Source organism: Pantherophis guttatus, chromosome 3 (assembly GCF_059756535.1).
Source record: "Pantherophis guttatus breed Tessera chromosome 3, ASM5975653v1, whole genome shotgun sequence".
NCBI lineage: Eukaryota > Metazoa > Chordata > Lepidosauria > Squamata > Colubridae > Pantherophis > Pantherophis guttatus.
The window spans coordinates 6040712-6063118 of record NC_142065.1 but is presented as its reverse complement, the minus strand read 5'-3'; the positions used below and the strand labels follow the sequence as shown (position 1 = coordinate 6063118).

The window sequence follows — 22407 nt, the reverse complement described above, 5'->3', positions numbered from 1 at the left end:
AGCTCTGAATCACACCTGGAGTGCTGCTCTTACTTAAAGCTCGGCACTTTTCCTGTAATCTCTCAAGTACAGGCAGCCCTCAATTTAGAAGAGTTTATTCAGTGACTGTTCGAACTTACAACGGCACTGAAAAAAGTGACTTATAACCGTTTTTCACACTTATGACCCCTGCAGCACCCCTGTGGTCATGTGATCAAAATTCAGACGCTTGGCCACTGGCTCGTATTTAATTATTTTAATACTGTTCTTAAATTTTGTATGCTTTGTTTTTATCTTGGCTGTGCACCGCCCTGAGTCCTATTGGAGAAGGGCGGTATAGAAATTTAATAAATAAATAAATAAATAAATAAATAAATAAATAAATAAATATGACGGTTGCAGTGTCCCGGGGGCATGGTATCCCCTTTTGTGAAATTCTGACAAGCAAAGTCAATGGGGAAACCAGATGGGGCGTTGGTCTTACCGTGAACGCCGTTTCTCCAATGCTGCGGAGTTCCCTTAATATGTTACTAAATTAACAACTGCAGCAATTCACTTAAATGTGGCAAGAGACGTCGTAAAATGAGGCAAAACTCACTTAACAAATATCTTACTTAGCAACATAAATTTGGGGCTCAATTGTGGTCATAAGTCAAGGACTACCTAGAGTGCCAGTGAGATAGAAGAGGACCCACAACAGCAAGCAATGGGATGGATGTTCCAAATCAGTCATGTTGTGTTTCTGATCCTATACACTGTTCAAGTCTCTGCTTTTTTGCAGGGGGCTTATTAAATCAGGAAGCAGCAGCCATACAGGTTTTACTTCATGCTTCTTTCATGCTGTTTCATTAGCATTCACCATTCTGTAAATTGAACAAGGGGAGGTCAACACGAGCGGCAGCCATGAAATGTGGGTTTAGAAGCCCACTCTGGAAACATGGGAGCCAAGAATCCTTTAACTCAATTTCGTTAAGAAAAGGATAAGCTTCTCAAGTGACGGCAATTCTTTGTGAGATCTATCAGAATTACAGATCTTTTTTTAACTATTTACAATCCTTATTTATTTGACTTAAAATGCAAGAAATTGTCTATAATTAGCTCTGCTGAACATAGTAGTCGAAATATCATTGCTTTAATAGGTTTAGAGGATTAAAATTCAGCTATTTAAATCTAATTGACCAGTGTCTTGTCAAGATTTGTGACCTTGTACTCTTAAACAAAGGCATCATGTAAATATACCTAGGTACACAACAATATACCTAGGTAAATACACAACTAGGTATGAATTCAGGGGTCAAAAGACTTTGGTTCATTTATGTTTATCTGCCACTAAAGCCTCTTGGATAATACTATATTTCCAAGCTCCATCAAGGAAAGTAACAAAGCCTATTTTCTGACTCTTTTAAAGCCAAATGAATTCTGGGTTCTCTTCTTAAAGTCTTTTTAACTAGGATGCAATCTAAGATTTCAAACATGCAAATCATACCTTTCTGCTACTAAATGTTCTTCTCTAATCCTCTATTCTTGGTGGAAAAAAATACTGCTTTTCTTTTCAAAGTGAAAAATATCAAAGCAAGCTCTCTACATACCTGAAAATTTAAAAGGAATTCCTGAAAAAACTCTAGCCTAGTCAGACATAATACAATAACTCTTATTCACTGAACTTTTCAAGAAAAGATTGGGCAACCAGTTGACCAGGGTGGTATAAGGCAGGGGTGAAATGCTCCCAGTTTGGACCGGATCAGGCGATCCAGTAGCGATTGTGGCTGGTGGTTCGGAGAACTGGTAGTGATGGCGGCGCGAGGCTCCGCCCACCTGCCCGGGTGTCATTACTTCCTGGTTTTAACCAGGAAGTAATGTGTTTTTTACCCTCTGTGCATGCGCAGAGGGTCTGCGTGTGCATGTGATGCGTGCACTTCCAAACTGGTAAGGAAGGTAAGTAGATTTCACCCCTGGTATAAGGTCTCCTTGCCTTGAGTAGGGGGTTGGACTAGAAGACCTCCAAGGTCCCTTCCAGCCCTATGATTCTATATCTAAGAACTGCGATTGAAGAAGACCGGCACACTGGATTTGCGAGCTACACCACTCCCCTAAACAACCAATCAAAGCTCAGGATGACAGACAAGATGGAGGACTTCAAGATGTTGCATCCAGATACACCATCTGGGAACAGCCTGGCAAAGTATTAACTGCACGCAACAATAGGCTTAACGAGCAGGATAAGCGACATAAAAACATGAATGCTTCAAGTGGGATACGTGTGATAGGATGACATGATAGTGTTCCAATATCTGAGGGGCTGCCACAAAAAGGAGGGGGGGGGTCAACTTATTCTCCAAAGCACCTGAAGGCAGGATAGGAAGCATTCCCTAGCACTAGGGAATTTCTAGGAGACTGGCACTCTGACAAACTAGCCATCAATATCAATAGACATAAACAATATCATAGAAAGACTTTGCACATGGATTAGAGAACAAACAAAAGTATATGCTGCCATCAAGAGAGTAAAAGAACTGAAATGGAAAATGGGCCGGCTACATAGCAAGAAGAACCAAGGGCAGGTGGACTAAGGCAGTCGTAGAATGGATCCCACTGGATCAAAAGCCTCCATGAAAGAGACCTAAAACATGATTGATTGGCGACATCAGCAAGTATGGCCGGCCCAATTGGCAAAAAAAAAAAAAAGCTCAGGACCGTATTGGTTAGAAACATGCGGAAGGGGCCTTCACCTTGTAATGAATAGAGAATGGCTGGAATGATGATGATGATGAATCTATAGACTGTGCAAGAGACAATCAACCAGCCCAAAAGAGAAAAAAAATCCAGCATCTCTCCACCAGCAATCAGCACCCAGATGAGCATAGATAAACTCCAAAATTAACATCAGACAAACAATGAAGTAAACAACACCCCAATCAAAAAACTGCCAAAGAAGTAGAGCCCAACCAAAGAATCTCTAAGATCATTCCCATCAACAGTGACAGAGCAAGACATCAGAATATAAACTGACAGCAAACCTCACTTCTTACCCAACACTGATAACATTACCTAGCTGGGCCATGAAACATCAGCAAGCTAAGAGAGCATCAAGGTTCAAAGATCCCTCTTACCTAAGGTCTATCAAGATGACAAATCTCTTCAATGACGGTGAGAAGCATGCAGCCAACAACTGCATTACTATCTCCCAATTCTTGATCAAGCCCATTTATACATCTTTGTTTTCTGGACCAGTTTCAAGATGTTGGTTTTGCTCTCCGAAGGACCACCCACCTTCTTCATGATTCCTAGTACATCCCCTCTGGAAGGACTAAGAGGGTCCTTGAAATAGGGATTGTTTGAAAATTCATCCTCATTAATCTAATTCTACAAAATCCTTGCCTTGGGAGAGCTGTAATTTATAGCACATGAAGACATCTATGAAGACATAAAATTTACTTTTTATTTCCAGCTGCTAATTTGTTTTTTACCCTAAGCTTTTTAACAACAGCTGAATATTAATTCTCACCTGTAGGCAGGGGATTATAGACGACCTCAACTGTGTTTCCCGTGAAGCTGCCAAGAACAAATCTTTAAAAAGATACTTAAAATCTTACAAGATCCACCAAAGCTTTAAATATTTTGGTTTCTCACTCAAAACCTTACAAGATTTGGGACGGGAATATTAAAATATTGAATGATCTCACTGTTTTGACCATTTGTTTCTTAAAAATAGCTTTAGTTTTTATCCGAGTGTTTTTGGCTCTAAATTAAAGAAAGCTCTGTTCTTTTTGTAAAAAGCTCAGAGAAGCCAGATGTACTGATCCACGTAAAGCAGGGCTGGTCCAACCCTAGCCACTTTAAGACTTGTGGACTTCAACTCCCAGAATTCCCCAGCCAGCATGGATTTGTTGAAGTCCACAAGTCTTGGAGTAGTCAAGGTTAGACATCCCTGGCAAAAGGAAAAGATTGGGAATTGCTGATGTAGAAGCTTTTATTTCATTTTCACTTAGGTGAAGTTCTTCAATCTTAAATAAAGATGACTGCGGCTATCAGTTCAAGGATTGACAAGCTTTTCAAATATTGCCAGAGGGAAAATATTGTCAGATGTTAAAATCTTCAGAGTATCTATTTTCCCAAACTGTGTTGCTTTTTTTTTTCCTGTCCCTTTACATTTTTTGCTTCTTCGACTTGTAATTCTTTAAGTAGGAATAGTCCACATTTACTGATCACCTGTTTGGCAACTGTACAAATTAGCAACGTTCTGCCACCACAATCATGTGAACGGAATCTGGGCATTTGGCAACCAGTTTAAACTTACAAGGGTTGTAGCATCCTGTAGTCGTGCAATCGCCACTTGTGACCTTCCCTGCCGGCTTCCCATGAAAAAAGTCAATAGGGGACTTTTTGCAAGTCCCTCTGGTAAGTCCATGTTTCCTGTGCTTGCACCATGCTGTCCATTCCCCCCTCCCCACCTCCCGCATTCGTGCCCGGCCATCCCATCCATCCCTGGTCTTCCTTTTTTTAAAACTTGCAATAAAATTAATATATTTTATTACGTTTAACATTGAACAGAACCTGCAGTTTTAATGCAGTAAAAATATAAGCAACTTCATTAAGTTTCAAAGAGAGATAAAATACAAAATAATACAAAAGGAAAAAAGGAAAAAAGGGCATGGGGGGGGGGAAATAGCTACCCCTTTTCCATCCCTGGCCTTCCTATATTTGCACCATGCTGCACCATTTGTTCCCTGGGATTTCTGCACTTGTGCGTAAGCCTGCACCAGACCTCCCAAGCTCTTAACTCACAACTGGCTGTGTTCACTCTCTGCTGCAGCATCCCTCCATCAATCTTCTTGGCCTTGCACTGCATCATCCAGCCCCCAGCCTTCCTCCATTTGCACCCTCCCTCACCATCCATTGACCTTCTGGTGTGCCACCTGCACTAGGACCCGCCCAATTCGCATGTGGCTTGAGGGCCTCCCCCCCCTCACTGCAACATCCCCCTCACTTTCTGCTTAGCAACAAGGTCTGCTAAGATTGTTGCCACGTGATATAGTCCTGTGATATCACCCTTTACGACAGCCTTGCTTAGCAATGGCAATCCCTGTCCCTTGACTGCTGTTATAAATTGAGGACTACCTGCAATTTCCCTTCTCTTACAATAAGAAAACCTCCGGTCTGGAGCCTAGACAGCAAAGTGTGTAAAAAAAAAATGCCTCTCTCATAAATACAACAAAAATAAACCTCTGTGTTGTAAATTTACATTGGGGAACTTACTATGGCTTTCCAAAAATATTTTTTTACAATTTAGCTTCCTCTCCAATGAGGTGCCTTCAAGAAGCATTTGGACCACAACGCCCAGAATTATCCAGCCAGCAAAATTGAGGTCCAGTTATTCTATCAACTATTTCCCAGAACCTTCGCTCTATTCCACAAAACCTAGTTTGTACACCCTCCCCCCATCAGAAAGCAAGCCAGCATTCTGGGCCTGCAGTGAGCACTCATCTCCCCCAGATTGTCTTGGGGTTCTCCTTGGCATATATTTAAGTTGTATTAATTTTGATATTTTGCTCTGCAGACAAACACCCTCAAAGACCCACCTAATTTTGCTCTTTTATACAGCATATAAACTATAAAATTTGAAAATGGCTACCTTTCCTTTTTCTGCATATGTTATGTGCTCATTTAAAACACATACAGTATAATAATACATGTAATATTGCAAACCGCAGAGGAACATAGCCAAATGCATGTTGCATCCACAAAATTAGGCAATGAAGGAAAATAACAGGAAAATAACTGCCCAAAAAGATACATGTGATTAACACACAAGTTTTAAAAATCTTTTGTAATACAACATCCAAGACAAAAGCGCCATTAAACCCAAGAACATTAACACATACTGTGTTGTTATCAACTGTCCATTTTAAACCATCAGCAACCACCAACTCACAGGCTAATAGGTATACAGGTAGTCCTCGACTTATGACTAAAATTGAGCCCCAAATTTCTGTTTCTAAGTGAGTCAATTGTTAAGTGAGTTTTGCCCCATTTTATGAATTTTCTTGCCACATTTGTTAAGTGAATCCCTGCAGTTATTAAATCAGTAATATGGTGAGCTGGGCTTCCCCACTGCTTTTGTTTGTCAAAAGGTCACAAAAGGGGATCACATGATCCCGGGGACACTGCAATTGTTATAAATATGAACTAAATATGAACTAGACCTGGATGGCTGAGAATCTCCATAGACATAAATATGAGCCAGTTGCCAAACATCTGAATTTTGATCACATGACCATGGGGAGGCCAGAACAGTTGTAAGTGTGAAAAATGGTCATAAGCCACGTTTTTCAGTGTCTTCGTAACTTTGAACAGTCACTAAATGAACTGTTGTAAGTCAAGGACTACCTGTATTTTATGGAAAAACAGCAGTTTTAGGACAGTACCAGCCTCTAGTTTTAATTAATTACTTTTTGTAAAAAAAAAAAAAAAAAAAACCCCACTCAGCACTCTGATTGCAAAACAATTAAACGGCCCCTCCATAACTACTTGTGTTCTAGAGAGCTCATTTACTAAAATTCACTGCTTGCTTTTCATGAGGCTGCAAACAAAATATTCGCAGTTTTTACTACAGTGCCACAAATCAGCATAACTGATACAACTCAAGAAAAGAATGATTAAATGCAACTCCTTGCTCCTCTGAAAAATCCCAATTAAAATAACACCATCTCTTTGGGTCACTGGGTCCTGCTTTTGACTGCTTAAATCTGCCTTCCTTAAATCTTCTGCCTTCCTTAAATCCATTATTCTGGATCCTCCCCTCTGGAACGGACTTTTTTTTTGTCTTCTGGATGACATGCCTACAAAAGGTTCTTCAAGAGGCTATCATCCCTCCTCAGCCTTCTCTTCTGAAAGCAAAAGTCAACTCCTTCCTTCTGTTGACACAGGACTGAAATTTCAACCCCCATGATCATCTCTGAATTTGTTTCAATTCCACAGAATGCTTGTTAAAAATCTAAGGTGCAATGTGACTAAAACATGAAATAAAGCGGATTAATTACTTCTCATGGTTTGGAAAATAAATGTCGGCTTTTACTTCTGTTCCCTCCCCCCTCACAAAAAACTGCTGACTCAGATTCAGTTTGTAATCAACTACCTGTATTATTGCAGGATCCTTTTTACAGATAGTACTGCCAAACTGAACAGTCCCATTTTGTATCTGTGCATTCAATTTGTTTTGTAAGCATTTAGCTCTAATTCTCTGTAAATTTAATTGTGTTATTTCCACCCCACTAATCTAGGCTGTTAAGAATCATTTTGAATGTTATTTCTGCTTGCAGAGTATTAGCCGATCATCATTTTTGTTTTCAAAAGTGCATACTTTTCATTTTATGATAGACTCTACAATATTTCCAGGTGATGAGGTCAATATCTACCTACCTTTGCGAGGCAGATGGGCAGTTTTAAAAATTTGATAAATAAAAATAAAAACAGCTATACTTGGTTTTGGGAGGGGTCATTCACATCTTCTCAATGACTGGGTAGGAGAAACCAACAATAGCATTTTTATTATTTCCTCTGCTCCACTTTTTTTTTAAACTCAAAATGTTCTATTTGCACCACTTCTGAAGATACTGCAATACCTGCCCTCTTCCAATAATCTGCTAATCCATTGTCCAGGGTTGGCCAGACCATCAGGTAATTCCTTCAGGGCCCTCAGATGTAATTCATCTGGCACTGAAGACTTATACATCATTGCAAAGAAAATAGATATATCCTTTTCTTGAGGAAGAACGAACATAAATATAGAACTAAGAAGAAATTTCCTGACAATTAAGACAATTGATCAGTGGAATGGCTTGGCTCCAGAAGTTGTGGGGACTCCATCACTGGAGGCTTTTAGGAAGAAAAAGGACAGCCACTTGTCAGAAATGGTATAGGAACTCCTGCTTAAGCAAGGGGTTGGATTAGAAGACCTCCAAGGTCTCTTCCAACTCTGTTATTCTATTATAATTAAAGTTGATTAGTTCTGCCTACAGTATTCTTTCTCAGCATCTTGCCATTTTCATTCAGCAGCTGGTTAACCACTTTTTCCCCCTCTTCTTTTTATTTTGAAAATATCTGAATGAGTCCTTCTTGGTATTCTTAGTATCTCTCACCAACTTCAACATTCTGAGTTTCAGCTTTTCTGAGTTTAGGATGGTCTCCAATTTTGGGCTAACTGATTCTTTTTTCTTGGTGAGCTGTTCCTCTTTTTACTTCCTGTATATGTTGCCTTTTTTCTCAGTTCCTTATTACGGTTTTGGGGTAGTCTCACAGGCTTATGCTTTCTGTTCTCTGCCTTGCTGGAATTTTGTAGTAGCCATATTCTGAGCGTTTATTTTTCTTTGGACCATCCAACCAGCCTTTTCTTCTCTATAGTGCCTTCCTACAATGAAATCACAATCATCATTCCTCTGAGCTCATAAAAATCTATTTTCATGCATTTAACTACACCCAACTTTAGTTCCCCTTACCCTCAAGAACATCAGCATTACACGATCACTTTCCCTCAAATGTTCCTGCTACTTCCATTTCATTAATTAAGTTTTATCTGTCAGTTGGCATTAAATAAGATAGCTGGGGGTTTTTTCTACCTTGTGCCATTCTCTGACTGACAAAGTCAGCAAGGCAGGTCAGGAACAGCCCCGAAGGACCAAACTTTGTCTTCAGCTCAAAAGAATAATACAACAACTTCATGCTCTCTTCAAAGATCTCTATTTTGGTTTTGGAAGATGTCCTTCACATTCTCCAAAGTACCTGAAGGCAGGACAAGGAGCAACAGGTGGAAGATCATTAAAGAGAGAAGCAACCTGGAACTAAGGAGAAATTTCCTTACAGTGAGAACAATTAATCAGTGGAACAACTGGCCTCCAGAAGTTGTGAATGCTCCAACACTGGAAGTTTTCAAGAAGAGACTAGACAGCCACTTTTCTGAAATGGTGTAGGGTCTCCTCCTTGAGCGGGGGTTGAACTAAAAGACCTCCAAGGTCCCTTCCAACTCTGTTATTCTCACTTTAGCTCATTGCAACTGTTTATTGACATAGTAACCTGTAATATCTCACATTTACATAACAAGCTTGTCTTCCCTTCTACCTCAACCCAATTTACAATAAATCCCACTTCAACGGAGCCACTCTATGCATCTGATGAAATGAGCTATGACTCACAAAAGCCTATGCCTTTTAATGTATTTCGTTAATGGAAAAGGTACCACCAGACTCCTTTAATTACTTCTGTTTCTTCAGCTGTTAACATTCCAGTTATAGGAGAGATTCCCTCAGGTTTCTGTTGTACTTATTAAATTGTATCTACCTTTTTTGTATTAGGTGCTTAAGATCCTATTTAATTCTCATGCAATGAGTATTAATCTGCACACAGTAAACTCTATGAACCAATGTTATTTCTGATTTATCACGGAAAAAGACTGACTTAAACTTTAAGTCACATTTAAAAAGAGACAAGTAATTAAATGGTTGCATTCAGACATTCAAAGTTGTCCTGAACTACTATGTTTTCAGTAATATTCTAAACCTACTTACCTACCTACCTACACACACACACACATCACTTGTCGCTACATAGATAAATCCCTGCAGTTTTCTCGGCAGCATTTATGGAAGAGATTTGTCCTTGCCGTCTTCCTAGGAGCAGAACTCATGGTTTCCCAGTTTCTAGCCTGTTGCCTTTAATTAGCTCCCAAGAAATCACTACAAAAGAAAGAAAATAATTACCATACTGTACGGCTTTCATTTGAATGTATGGCTTACAATCCACATTTGGGGTTACCATGTGCAATTCTACTTTCTCTATGGCGAAGGCTATAAAAGCAAGAAATGGTATAAAAAGGAACCAGCAAAATGGTAAAGGGCAAGGAATACCTTTGCTCTAAAGGGCACACCAATATTTGGAACTTTCTAATTTACGAAAATAATGTAAAGCGTGGAGCTTTGGGTTAGGATTTGTTCCTCTTAAATGCACATGGCTAAATGGCTCCATTGCTGTGCATAATGAAGAGTTCCTCACCCATGGTTAATTCTTGGAAACAGGTGCTTGGAATAAACACAACAAAACTATTCCTTCATGTTTTATTTGCAAGCATCTCAAGATGCTTTTATTGATCAGGTCGGCAACAGAATGTTAGCACAAGTAGTGCTCAACTTACAACAATTCATTTAGCAACCATTCGAAGCTACAACATACTGAAAAAGAATTGTCCTCATGCTTATGATTGTCACAGCATCCCCACGGTCACATGACCAAAATTTGGGCATTTGGAAACTAGCATGTATTTACACCTGTTGAAGTGTCTTGGGATCAGATAATCATCATTTGTGATCTTCCCAGCCAGCTTCTGACAAGCAAGGTCAACAGGGAAAGCTGGATTTGCTCAACAACTGGCAGGGATTCACTTAACAACCATGACAAAAAAAGGTCGTGAAATCAGGCACCAGTCACTTAGCGACTGCCTTGGTTAGCAATGGAAATTCTGGTCGCAATTGTGGTTGTAAGTCAAGTGTTACCTTCTGATTCAGCAACGCTCCCAACAGCAAACTTATGTAAACAAGAACACAGCAGATGTCTGGATTTCTAAGACTTGCTCACTATTTCTTATTGTTTGGGATCAGTATTACTGCAACACGTTCTCCTTCACATATGCTCAACTCCAAATAATTAACTTGACTTGAGCAAGCCGTATGATTTTTAATCCAGTTTTCAGCCTTTTCCAAGTTGGTTCAAACCGTGCCTACGACTTGCCCATAAATTGTACAGAAATGCCAGCTATGATAGACAGGACAATAGATTTGTTCATTTTAGAAATGTATGTACTGTATCTTTAACATCAATGGATATAACAAATTTAAAAATTCAGAACCACACATGTTAAGGTTCTCATGAGATCATGACATTTTAAAATAAACAACTCCCTTATAAGGACACCTTTAAACATAAAAATACTTGTGAGCCCTTCAAGATAGACCAGGTCAAGAAACAGGCTTTTGATAGAAGAGAATATTTGTAGCTCAGGGTAGAACTGATGGTGCTGATGGTTTTCTTGCAGACATTTCATGATCCAACTAGGTAACATCATCAGTGCACTGTACCTACCTAATTGAGTAATGAATCGTCTGCAACAAAACCACCAAGCTCAGAGAGCACCAATGACTCCACGTGTAATATTTGCACTTTACTGATATAGGCTAAAGTAGCAAAACATGAAAAACTGATTATATTCTCCCCTGCTCCTCCAAGAGTTAAGCCATAGCCAATCTGAGTTTCTTTCTAGTTTTCTTCTTGTTCTGAACTTGTTTGTTTTTGTTTTTGTTTATTTGATTTATATGCCGCCCTTCTCCGGAGACTCAGGGCGGCTTACAATGCGTTAAGCAATAGCCTTCATACTTTTGTATATTTTATACAAAGTCAGCTTATTGCCCCCACAATCCGGGTCCTCATTTTACCTATCTTAGAAAGGATGGAAGGCTGAGTCAACCTTGAGCCTGGTGAGATTTGAACTTGCAGTAATTGCAGGCAGCTGAAGTTAATAACAGTGCTTTTAGTCTGCTGCGCCACCAGGGCTCTTAAATCATATTTTGACAAACTGCTCTTGCATGGTTTCTCTAAGGTCATCTCTATGGTTATGTCCTATTATTATGCCTATCTTGACTTCCTTTTATAATATCTATGCTATTAATGCCTTCATCCCATCCCAAAATGATTAGAGTTTTATCACATGGAAACTGCCCTATGTGGTTACCTCACTGAAACATATCAAGTCAGGTATCTTAGGTATCCTCTGGGAACCACTTCCATGGAATAATCTCAAAATAACATTCTCGACTTTGTTTCACTGTTTGTTCAATGCCATCCATATTGTACGGCAACAGTTTTCAAACATTCCCCATGTTGGAATGCAGCCATGGGCATCTAGGTGTTCCTTAATTCTATATTTATAGACAATCAATCTGTTTTCGGCATATGTGCTTTTAGAAGTCTGTGGTAGTCAATAAATTGAAGAAACTATGCCAGGTATTTTGTATGGATTTTCTTGTTAGAATTCAGGACTATCTTACATAAGATGGCTGAGTTAATTATTCTATTTGGTGCCATGAAAGCATGTTGCTGTCAAAAAAATGAGAATCAGAAAGAGAGTAATTTAACTGGAAAGACTTTCATTTGCAAATTTATGGTACATTCATACTGGAGGGATGCAATTTTCTCCCATGCTGTATAAATATTACAAACCTGCAACCCTTTTCCCTCTCTCTATTTATCCAATTTATATCTCCGCCCATTGCACATTCATGTCTCTGGACTGCTTCCAATTAAAATATAAGCCGTACCAAAACAAAAAAACAATTCAACAACTAAAAGCTGTACAGTACAATCACCAGGAGGGCACAGCCATTCAAGAACAATACAGCTATTTTATGGGATCTATACCACTCTCTGATCCCGGGGCCAGATGACAAAGCCAGGTCTTTAAGCCCTTCCAGAAGGCTATGAAGATCGGGCCTAGCCTGACGTAGGGGAAATGATGTTCCACAGGATAAGTGCAGCAGCAGAAAAGGCCTCCCTTCTAGGTCCCACCATATAACATTTTCTACTGGATGCAAGCTTCTCCTGCTGCACCTGATGGGATGGGTAGATGTCACTGAGGAGAGGTGGTCTTGCAAATAATAGCAATAGAACTTATATACTGCTTCACAGTGTTTACATCCCTCTCTAAGTGGTTTAAAGAGTCAGCCTATTGCCCCCAACAATTTTACCAACCTCGGTAAAATGGCCGAGTCAACCTTGAGCCGGTGAGGATCAAACACCTGGCAGTGAGCAGAGTCAGCCTGCAATGTTGCATTCTAACCACTGCCCCACTAGGGCCCCTACAGCCCCATTCTATGATATGGAAGGCTTCCTTATCAACTAAAGACTGGTTAAGATCTTAGGGTGAGTGCAACACACAAAAGCTATATTACATTACAAATCTATTGATTATAGCTCATTTGCCAATTCTGAATAAAATAATCTACATATTGCTTTTATTCACATGAAGATGACAAAGAAAAAGGAAGAGAGCACATTTCTATATTTTAACATTTGATACCACATCCTCATATTCGTGGAAATTGAAACTGAGTAGAAAAAATTACATTTTTAATTAATTACCAAATGCATAGTCTCACTTTCTGTTTGTGAGAAAAGCCAGCTTTATTGTATTTTTTTAAAAAAAATTATGCCACCCATCTCCCCAAAAATACAATTTTTATTATTTAAAAATTTAAAAAATTATTATTTAAAAATAAAATATGTATTATACAATTTAAAAATACAAAAATAAATATTGGTTACCAGATTTTCAATTTCTTTTCTCCAAAAACTTCCTTAAAGCTGGTATTCTTAATGCTGTAAAACATTCACAAGAGAAAAAAACACAACCAACTTTATGTCTGCAAAGCTAACAGGCTAACATTAGCACCAATATTAAGAACCGAAAGGTCCAAAAATTGCCGCTCACTTAAAAGTATGTGATATGTGAATTATTTATTTTCCTATAACATTTTCCATAAACATTAGACCATGGGAGCATTTTACAGCCTGCCCAGGCCCCCAATAAAAGGCCACATGATATGTACAAACAATTGTAGCTCCTTCTCAATAGCCCCTTTCCCCTCAGCAAAGTATTCTAGAATAGAAATGTTCTCTTCTCTCTTTCTTCTGGGCTTCATTTTCCAAATGTCTATTTATCTCATTGAACTCCTACAGGGAGGAGGAAAAAAAGGAAAGAAGAAAAGAAGTAGTGCATCAAGGCCTCTTCTACTTTCTCTCCTTCCATTTCTCTGCTTCTGACAATCTTGAAAGTTGGCTTTCTCTCTCTAACATGCAACAGTTGTCAAGTGTGTTTTGCCCCATTTTATAACTTTTCTTGCCATAGTTGTTAAGTGAATCACTGCCATTGCTAAAATAGTAACACAGTTGTTAAGTGAATCCGGTTTCCCCATTGACTTTGCTTGTCAGAAAGTCACCATAGATAATCAATCATATGGTCCTGGGACACTGCAACCGTCATAAATATGAACCAGTTGCCAAATGCCTGAATTTCGATTACATAATTGGGGGGTGCTGCAACGGTCACAAGTGTGAAAAATGGTCATAAGTCATTTTTTCAGTGCCACTGAAACTTTGAACAGTCACTAAGAGAATGGTTGTAAGTTGAGGACTACCTGTATTGAACTCAACTCAGAAGACCCTCAAGTAAACCAAAGAAACTAAAAAAGAAATGGAGCTGTTCATTTTAGTATTACATGCTGGACAGCTCCACTAACAATGCATCTAAGATAAAGGCCTTTTTTTTTAACTGCTGCTGCTATTATGATGATGTTATTTTCCGCCTGAAAAGACCACATTTTATTTTGGCCTAAGAGAGCATTTATAAAGCACAAAGACAAAGCCACATTTAAAATGACAGGAACACCAACTTCCCAAATTAAGTAATTTAATAAAGCGTATTCATTTATTCTCATTTGGAAGCTGAACTTCCCCAACCTTTTGCTTCCTAAGTAAATTGGATAAATTCTCGGTGCCTTCAGCCAGCAGGACCATCAAATAAAAACTCCCGTGTGGGTCTACTTGACCCACACAGCTGCCAAATGAAATGTGCTGATAAACAGCAACTCAGCTCTCTTCCCTCATGCTGTCACTTCGCTTCTGCCCTCAAAACAAGAACCCTTAACATTTATACATTCAATTGTTACACAACAATGTTCGATGTTGCTTTCTAGAGATGTTGGATAACTTGCTCTTTTACTTGGAATTATGAAAGTAGGCATTCAAAGAAAGCAAGTTGGGGAATAGTGTGTGTGAAAACTGCCTGTGAAATTCTTGGCAGTTCTGACACACATGAGTTTTGGAACAAGCCAACCAATGAGCATAAAATGGATTGTCTAGTGCACTGTTGCTCAACTTTAGCAACTTTAAGATGTGTGTACTTCAACTCCCAGAATTCCCTAATGAGCATGCTGGCTGGGGGATTCTGTGAACAGAAGTCCACATATCTTAAAGTTGCTCAAATTGAGAAGCACTGAGTTGGTGCATACGAAAGGGAATTGCTGGATCATCGTCCTGTATGTAATAAAAACTTACAGCTTTCCTTCAGACTTTTGCCACTAACTAAGATCTAGAAGTAGTTAAAAGTTTCCATGGATACAGACAGAGATGCCTCCAAGAAGATATATTAAAATGCTTCACTCAGCAAGTGGACATTTCACTACCCACAATGGACAAAGGCAAACGTGTGAATTGTATGAACTGAATCTTGTAAAAAATCCATGAGCAAATTCATGGCAAAGGCAAATCCACCCCAGTAACGATTGTGTTCAGGTTCTAAATATCAAAACAACCTATCCAAAATAAGCATACTTGTGTCATTCAGTTCAAGTGTTGAAATACAGTACATACAAATTCATACAAACTGCTATATGCCCAAACAAATCATTCTATGGCTTCCTGGGATAGATGGTTTATATGGCAAACTAAAATAATGAATTCTTACAACATACTATACATCCTTCCAGCCTGTTCAGAAGTCTAGACAACAGAAATATGCAGTCACTATGAATCTAAATGCCATGTCTTGCTACATTTGTGTGGAGAAGGTGAAGTGCGAGGATGGACTTGAAAAAATAACTGATTTGTAACAAGTCTTTAATATTTTTGTTTATTCTGCCTATAGGAAATACAGGTAGTCCTCAATTTACAACCATCCATTTAGTGACCATTCAAAGTTACAATGGCACTGAAAAAAGTGACCTGACCATGGACTTACAACTGTTGCAGAATCCCCACATTCATGTGATCAAAATTCAGGCACTTGGCAACCAGCACGTATTTATAATGGTTGTATGTCCTCTCCATTTTCGACCTTCCCAGTTGGCTTCTGATGAGCAAAGTCAATAGGGGAACCTGGATTCACTTAATGACCATGTGATTCATTTAACTCCAGATTCACTTAACCACCATGGCAAAAAAAAAAAAAAAAAAGGTCATAAAATTCAGGACAACTCACTTAACACTCGCCTTGCTTAGGAACGAAATATTCTGGTCCCAGTAAGTTGAGGAATATCTGTACTGAGAGAGATTCTTTACACAATGAGGAAAGATTATTAACATGTTTATTTATTAATTAAATGCGTACATCCACCCCAAGACTCTACTGAGTGAAGCCAATGTATTAATATTGTCATTCATATTGTAATGGACACCAACAGAATTACTGCTACAGTTTCCACTAAGAAAAGTATGAATTGACAACAATAATGGAGATTCTCAGTCATCCAGGTCATGGTTCTTCCAAAGATACTTTTTCAAAAGGCGACTGGATTTTGTTTTTCCTTGAAGACATTTAGCTTCTTCTGAAGAAGTTTGCATGAGAAGCAAAATGTCTTCAAGGAGAAAAAAAAGTCCAGATGCCTTTTGGAAAAAGCACCTTTGGATCAAACAGCATATATAAGTTAAAATCAAAGTAAGAAAAGTTTAGCATAAGTTTACCAACAGCTTCCCTGTTATACAAGGAATTGAAGAACCTAATGAAAAAATCATGTAGTAGCTCAACTAATAAATGCAGCCACACCCACAGCTGCTAAGGATGAAAATGCAAGAAACGAAACTCAAGACACTTTTGTTTCCTTCTCCTGACTGCAACCTGAAAATGAGTCCCAAAGATAACTTAGATCCCACTCGAAGGAAAGGAAACTGGGGAACAGGACAAAAAAACATCAAAGCAACTCCTGCCACCATTAATGGGGTCAGGAATGCTACTTTTTCTCAACATTCAGCTCTACTTGGGGAAATGATTAATCAGTGTGGAGGTTCATTCTCCAAGCTTGTGGGTTGATTTCCAAACATTTTGTTACCAGGCTAGGGAACATTTTCAGAGGAATTTAGGGAATTCTGAAATGTTTAGAAACTAACCCACAAGCTCAGAAAATAAACCTCCACCCAAGCTACAGATATTCACCACTATTGCAAAATGGTTAATATTTCCAAAGCCGAGATCTCCTTCTTCTTACAACTGGGGATCCTGTAAGGATACCTTCTTCAACATGACATCCCCTGGAAATGGTACAAATAAAACTCCCAGAAGGCCCAAGAATTCCTGGAAAATTCCGGGAATCTCAGCACATCAGGGGGCTGCTGGGTTAGGGAAGGTTCTGTTTATGAGTTGCAAATGGCAGTAATGAAAAATACTGGTACTTGAAAAAGGAAAGGAAGACAGATGGGCAAAATCCACTTCTGAAAATTATCTCCTCTCATTCCATAGGCTCCTTCCTATGAATTATTCCACAAGAGCAAGTTTAAAAAATATATTTCATTTGCAATACAGGCAGTCCTTGACCTACCCTTATTCAATGACCATTCAGTTATACCAGGACTGAAAAAAGTGACTTGTGACCCTGTCCTCACTTACAGCCATTGCATAATCCCCATGATCATGCGATCAAAATTCAGGCATTGGGCAACTATCAGGTATTTACAACAGTTGCACCATCCTTGGGTCATGTGATCGTCATTTACAATCTTCTCAGAAAGCTTCTGACAAGTCTGTGGGGGAAGTCTGATTCACTTAACGACCACACAATTCACTTAGCAACTGCAGGGATTTGCTTAACAACTGCGCCAAAAAAAGGTTGTAAAATCGGGCGCAACTCAGTAACCGCCTTGCTTAGCAGCAGAAATTCTGGTCCCAATTGTGGTCGTAAATTGAGGACTACCTGTTTGATGCTACTTGTACTCAACCTGGGTAGAGCCGTTTTCTGGACAGGCAAGATATGATAAATTAAAAGCAAATATTGTGGATGGGAAGGGCACAGACATTTGTACAGGTGTATTCACCTGAACTGCATATTCAGCTCACCACACAACTCTCAAGAGGAAGTGGAGGATTTAAAACAGTCATTCTCGCCATTCTAAGTTTTAATATGGAACAAAAAATTGCTTTTTCTCTTTAGAGTCTTCCATTTCAAGGCAACCATAATTCTTAATCCTGGCTCTACCAGGCTTTTGACTGAGAAAGGACAAAGTTGGAAGAAGGAAAGACACAGCATCCTAGGGAAATCTATCATGTCCTCCTTCATGTAGGCTATGATTTCATGATTGGGTTCAATTGATAAGGTTCATTTGAATTTGGAGTGAGAGAAACTAATAAAGGAAGCCAGGATTGGAAACAAAACCCTTTGAGATCAGCCCAAATGGGGTAAGCATTGCAAAGACCTGAGAAAACAATGTAGACTGAAAGGAGAGCCAAAAGTAGAATACAATAACAGCATTGGAAGGGACCTTGGAGGTCTTCTAGTCCAACCACCTGCTCAAACACGAGCCCCTATACAATTTGTTAAATGGCTGTCCAATCTCTTCTGAAATATCTCCAGTGATAGAGCCCTCACAACTTCTGGAGGCAAGTTGTTCCACTGATTAATTGTTCTGTAAGGAGATTTCTCCTCAGTTCTAAATTGCTTCTCTCCTTGACTAGTTTCCATCCATTGCTTCTTGTTCTGCCTTCAGGTGGTTTGGAGAATAGCTTGACTCCCTCTTCTTTGTGGCAGCCCCTGAGATATTGGAACACTGCTCTCATGTTCCCCCTAGTCCTTTTTTTCATTAAACTAGACATACCCAATTCCAGCAACTGTTCTTTTATATGTTTAGCCTTCAGCCCCCTAATCGTCATTGTTGCTCTTCTCTGCACTCTTTCTAGAGTCTCCACATCTTTTTTACATCGTGGCGACCAAAACTGGATGCAGGATTCCAAGTATGGCCTTACCAAGGCTTTATAAAGTCGCATTAACACTTCACATGATCTTGATTCTAATCCTCTGTTGATGCAGACTCTGTTGGCTTTTTTGGCAGCTGCAGCACATGGCTGACTCATATGTAAGTGGTTCTCCACCAGAATTTCCAGATCAATTACTGCTGTTGAGCCAGGGACCACCTATTCTATACACGTGCATTTGGTTTTTCTTGCCTAAGTATATACCTTACTTTTCTCATCACTGAATTTTATTTTGTTGGATAGGGCCCTGTATTCAAGTCTCTGGAGATCATTCTGGTCTTGAGCCTATCTTCTATAGCAGGGGTGTCAAACTGGCGGCCTGCAGGACAGATGTGTCACGCGCAGGCCACGCCCACCCCAGCTCCACAAAGGAAAAAAATATGGACTGTCACGTGATGGCAACATGACGCACGTGTTCTATAGTGTTGGCCGTTCCCACGAGTTTGGTGTCGTCTGCAAATTTCTTCTATGCTCTCATCTAAATCTTTTAATATTAATATTCAATATTAACATTGAAATAAATATTTATAAAACATTTAATGTAATATGTCATTCAATAATGGTGGTAAACTGCTAATTTTGTTTTGCAAAAGTTTATTGATAGTAACATGAGATGTGGTGCTGGCTACCAACTTGATTGGCTTTTTTAAAAAAGGTTAAACTAATTCATTATAGTCCTAGGCTAGCTCTTTAACCTTGGTAGTCATGGGACTGCTTCTGAAGACCCTCTACTGAGAGATCAGGAGGCTTCCTTGGGCAGTTGGTTGACCAGAAATGCTAGTTGAACAAGATGGACAAGGGCATTGCTTATGTCCTTAACAACCTCACAACAGATGAGTGTTTACAAAGATTCCACCTTCTCTTTTAAACAGCCAAGCTCAGCTTCCTGTTCTTTTTAATATGGCTATATGCACATATGTCTGACTCTGAGCTCTGCAATTCTACTCCCCATAGCCTACTTAAGTAAATTCCTAAGGCACAATAAAAGATGCCCAGGCAACATGAGAGCTTTTCATTCCAAAATACAAGGAAACAGCATTAGTAACATCCCAAAAAGTTTATGCTGCATGAAATACGATAATAAAACGCTCTGGCCTCAATATTTGTGCAACAGAGGTTTGCTCAGCAAAATAGCAGGACAAATGCACAAATGTTTGCAATCCTTCCACAACCCAGTGGTTCAATAGCAAGGAAAAAGGCATAACGTTCAAAAGTTTTAAAAGCTGTCTTTTAAATATGCCTGGCAATAAATACTGTTTTCTAAATTTGATGTTTTGTAAGGCAGGATTATAAAAATCCTGTTCTAGAGAAAATAGAATAGTTATAGCTTTCATTGGTTAAACCCTGAACACAAACCTCAAATGTTATCAGAATGTCTATTATCAGACAAGTAGAAAATAGCAGAAACTTCGTTTTGGATAAGAATTAATTAAAATAACTTAAAGCAACATGTAGCCAAAAATTGAAATATTCAACATAGTCTACAGTACTCCAGAATATGTGTTGGAGAGAGGATGGGATGCTTACAAATAATACAAAGGAGAAACACAAAACTATGGGAAGAAAAATTAATGAAGTAGACTATGAATTCAAATCCTACCAGTCTGTCCAGCCCACTTCACAGGGTTGTTGTTGTTGTGGGGAAAAAGGAAGAGGGAGGTGTGTTGGATATGTTTGTCACCTTGAGTTATTTGTATAAATAATAAATAGGAAAGTGTGCGTGTGTGTGTGTGTGTGTGTGTGTGTGTGTGTGTTCAGTTTTCTTCCTCCATTTTTGAATTTTAGGCCTCAAAATTATACACGTGTGTGCGCGTTTGTGATAATTTTTAGGGCCAAGAGAGAAAGAGAATTGAATTTACTATCTTATCAAGAAGCTACCTTAGCTAAGAAGTCCAAGAAGGCAGATCTATTAACAAAATGAACAGAAGAATTTAGGAGACAGAAACATAATGTACTGGATGCTCTTTCACCTTCTGTTTTTCTTCCAAAGTTTATCTCCCTTTCAGTAATACTGAGAAAATAAGATGTGTTAATTCAATTAGCTTTATGCAAAACTGTAAAATAAATGAATCATGCACCACTGGCAATATCCAATTTAAACCCATATGTTAAATAGTTCCCCTGGACTTCAGTCAAAAGTCCTGGGAATCACAACAGACTTAACTGCTGCCAAAAGGGGGGGGGGATAGGCAGCTGACCCAATTTGCAGCCCTTATTCCTCTTGTAGTCAAGTGAAATGAAATCAAGAGGCAGTAAAGATTTCATCAGGGCGATTGTAAAGGGGACCCTATGTCTGAAATAGCTTGCAGTGAATGCCCCTTTCATTAAGTATGCAAGTACTAGCTCCTTTCTGACTTCCCTTCCAACTGAATTTAAATAGCACATTTATTTATTTGCAATGTTTTATAGGCCCTTTTAGTCAACTGAGGAAATCCACAGTTGCAGTTAAATACATATCAAAGTTTAAATCCAAGACCATACATTATAAAACAATCAGATACACTACGTATCTAACATTGCCCTATCAAAAAAAAACCCACCCCAATTTAAATCTGGAAGGATAATCAAGTGGCAGCCACTGTCAAGTACACCTTTGCACAGCTCCATCTTGTATACCAACTGCAACCTTCTCTGTAATTTTTGCCTCAATTGGCCTACTGTGATGATCTCTATTTGGGATGTCATTAAAAGGCAGTTAACAGTAGAAGCTGTTCCAGATTGTGGCAATTGGATCACCTAACAGCTCTGTTTTGATTTCTTTGGGGGACTACCTGTAAATAACATCTGCCCCCCACCCAATCCTTTTGATAAAGTAAAGTAGGATCTTTAAAGGTCCTCTTGATCACATCTTGCCATGTGAAAGGACCATAGAAACAGGCCTCTTTAGTTGCTGTTCTCCACATCTAGAACAGGATCCCCCCAGATATCTAATTCATCCAGCAAGACTGCTGTGACTATCCCTCCACATTTACTTTTAATTGGGGAGGGGGTTGATGGGGGGGATGTTTAATTCCTAGTAAATCTGGTGTTTCATAATGTATGGTCTTGATTTTAATTGATTGTGTTTATTTTAACTCCAACTATGGATTGGCTCACTCAGAGGATTGCAACGGCCAATAAAGTCTGCAAATAGATGTCTTTCAGTAGAGTAATTAAAGATGTTGCCTTAGCTCATGGAATGATCTATCTAGTTCAGTCTTTGCTTCAGTAACCAGCCAAGAAAGGCACTCTCACCATTACACATCCCAAGAAGATAATTGCAGCAACAAAAACAGCTTGAACTGATAAAAGCAGATTTCATCTCCTACTGATCCAAACTGATATAGATTGTCTTCTCCCCCCATTCCCTTTTCCACACCCTACGCAAAAGGCAGAAACGAACAGCAAAAATTAGCAGTGCATTTATTAATTGCAATATTGCAAACCGATGCTTCCCCAGATAACCAGGCATGCAAGACATAAAGTTGATACAAGCCCCTGCTGTCTTCCAACAGCACCAGCATTCAGCATGAAGGCTTTGGTGTTTTGTTTTGTTTTTCTCCTCCAGAAAAAGCGCTCCCTAATTCCAGCCACAGGGATAATGAACTGACCGG

General features: G+C 39.1%; 1 protein-coding gene across 2 annotated transcripts in view; it reads right to left on the bottom strand.

Moving 5' to 3' along the window:
- DNAJC5 (DnaJ heat shock protein family (Hsp40) member C5) overlaps positions 1-22407 on the bottom strand; it is a 61726-nt gene that overhangs the window by 38105 nt on the left and 1214 nt on the right. Inside the window, exons 2-3 of one of the 2 annotated variants that reach the window (XM_087890993.1) lie at positions 9540-9707; positions 7399-8386 (exon numbers count right to left, since the gene is read on the bottom strand). The exons of the other annotated variant lie outside the window; for it this stretch is intronic. The gene's annotated coding sequence lies outside the window, so the exon portion shown is untranslated. The remainder of the gene's footprint in view (positions 1-7398; positions 8387-9539; positions 9708-22407) is intronic. 2 annotated transcript variants of the gene reach the window in all.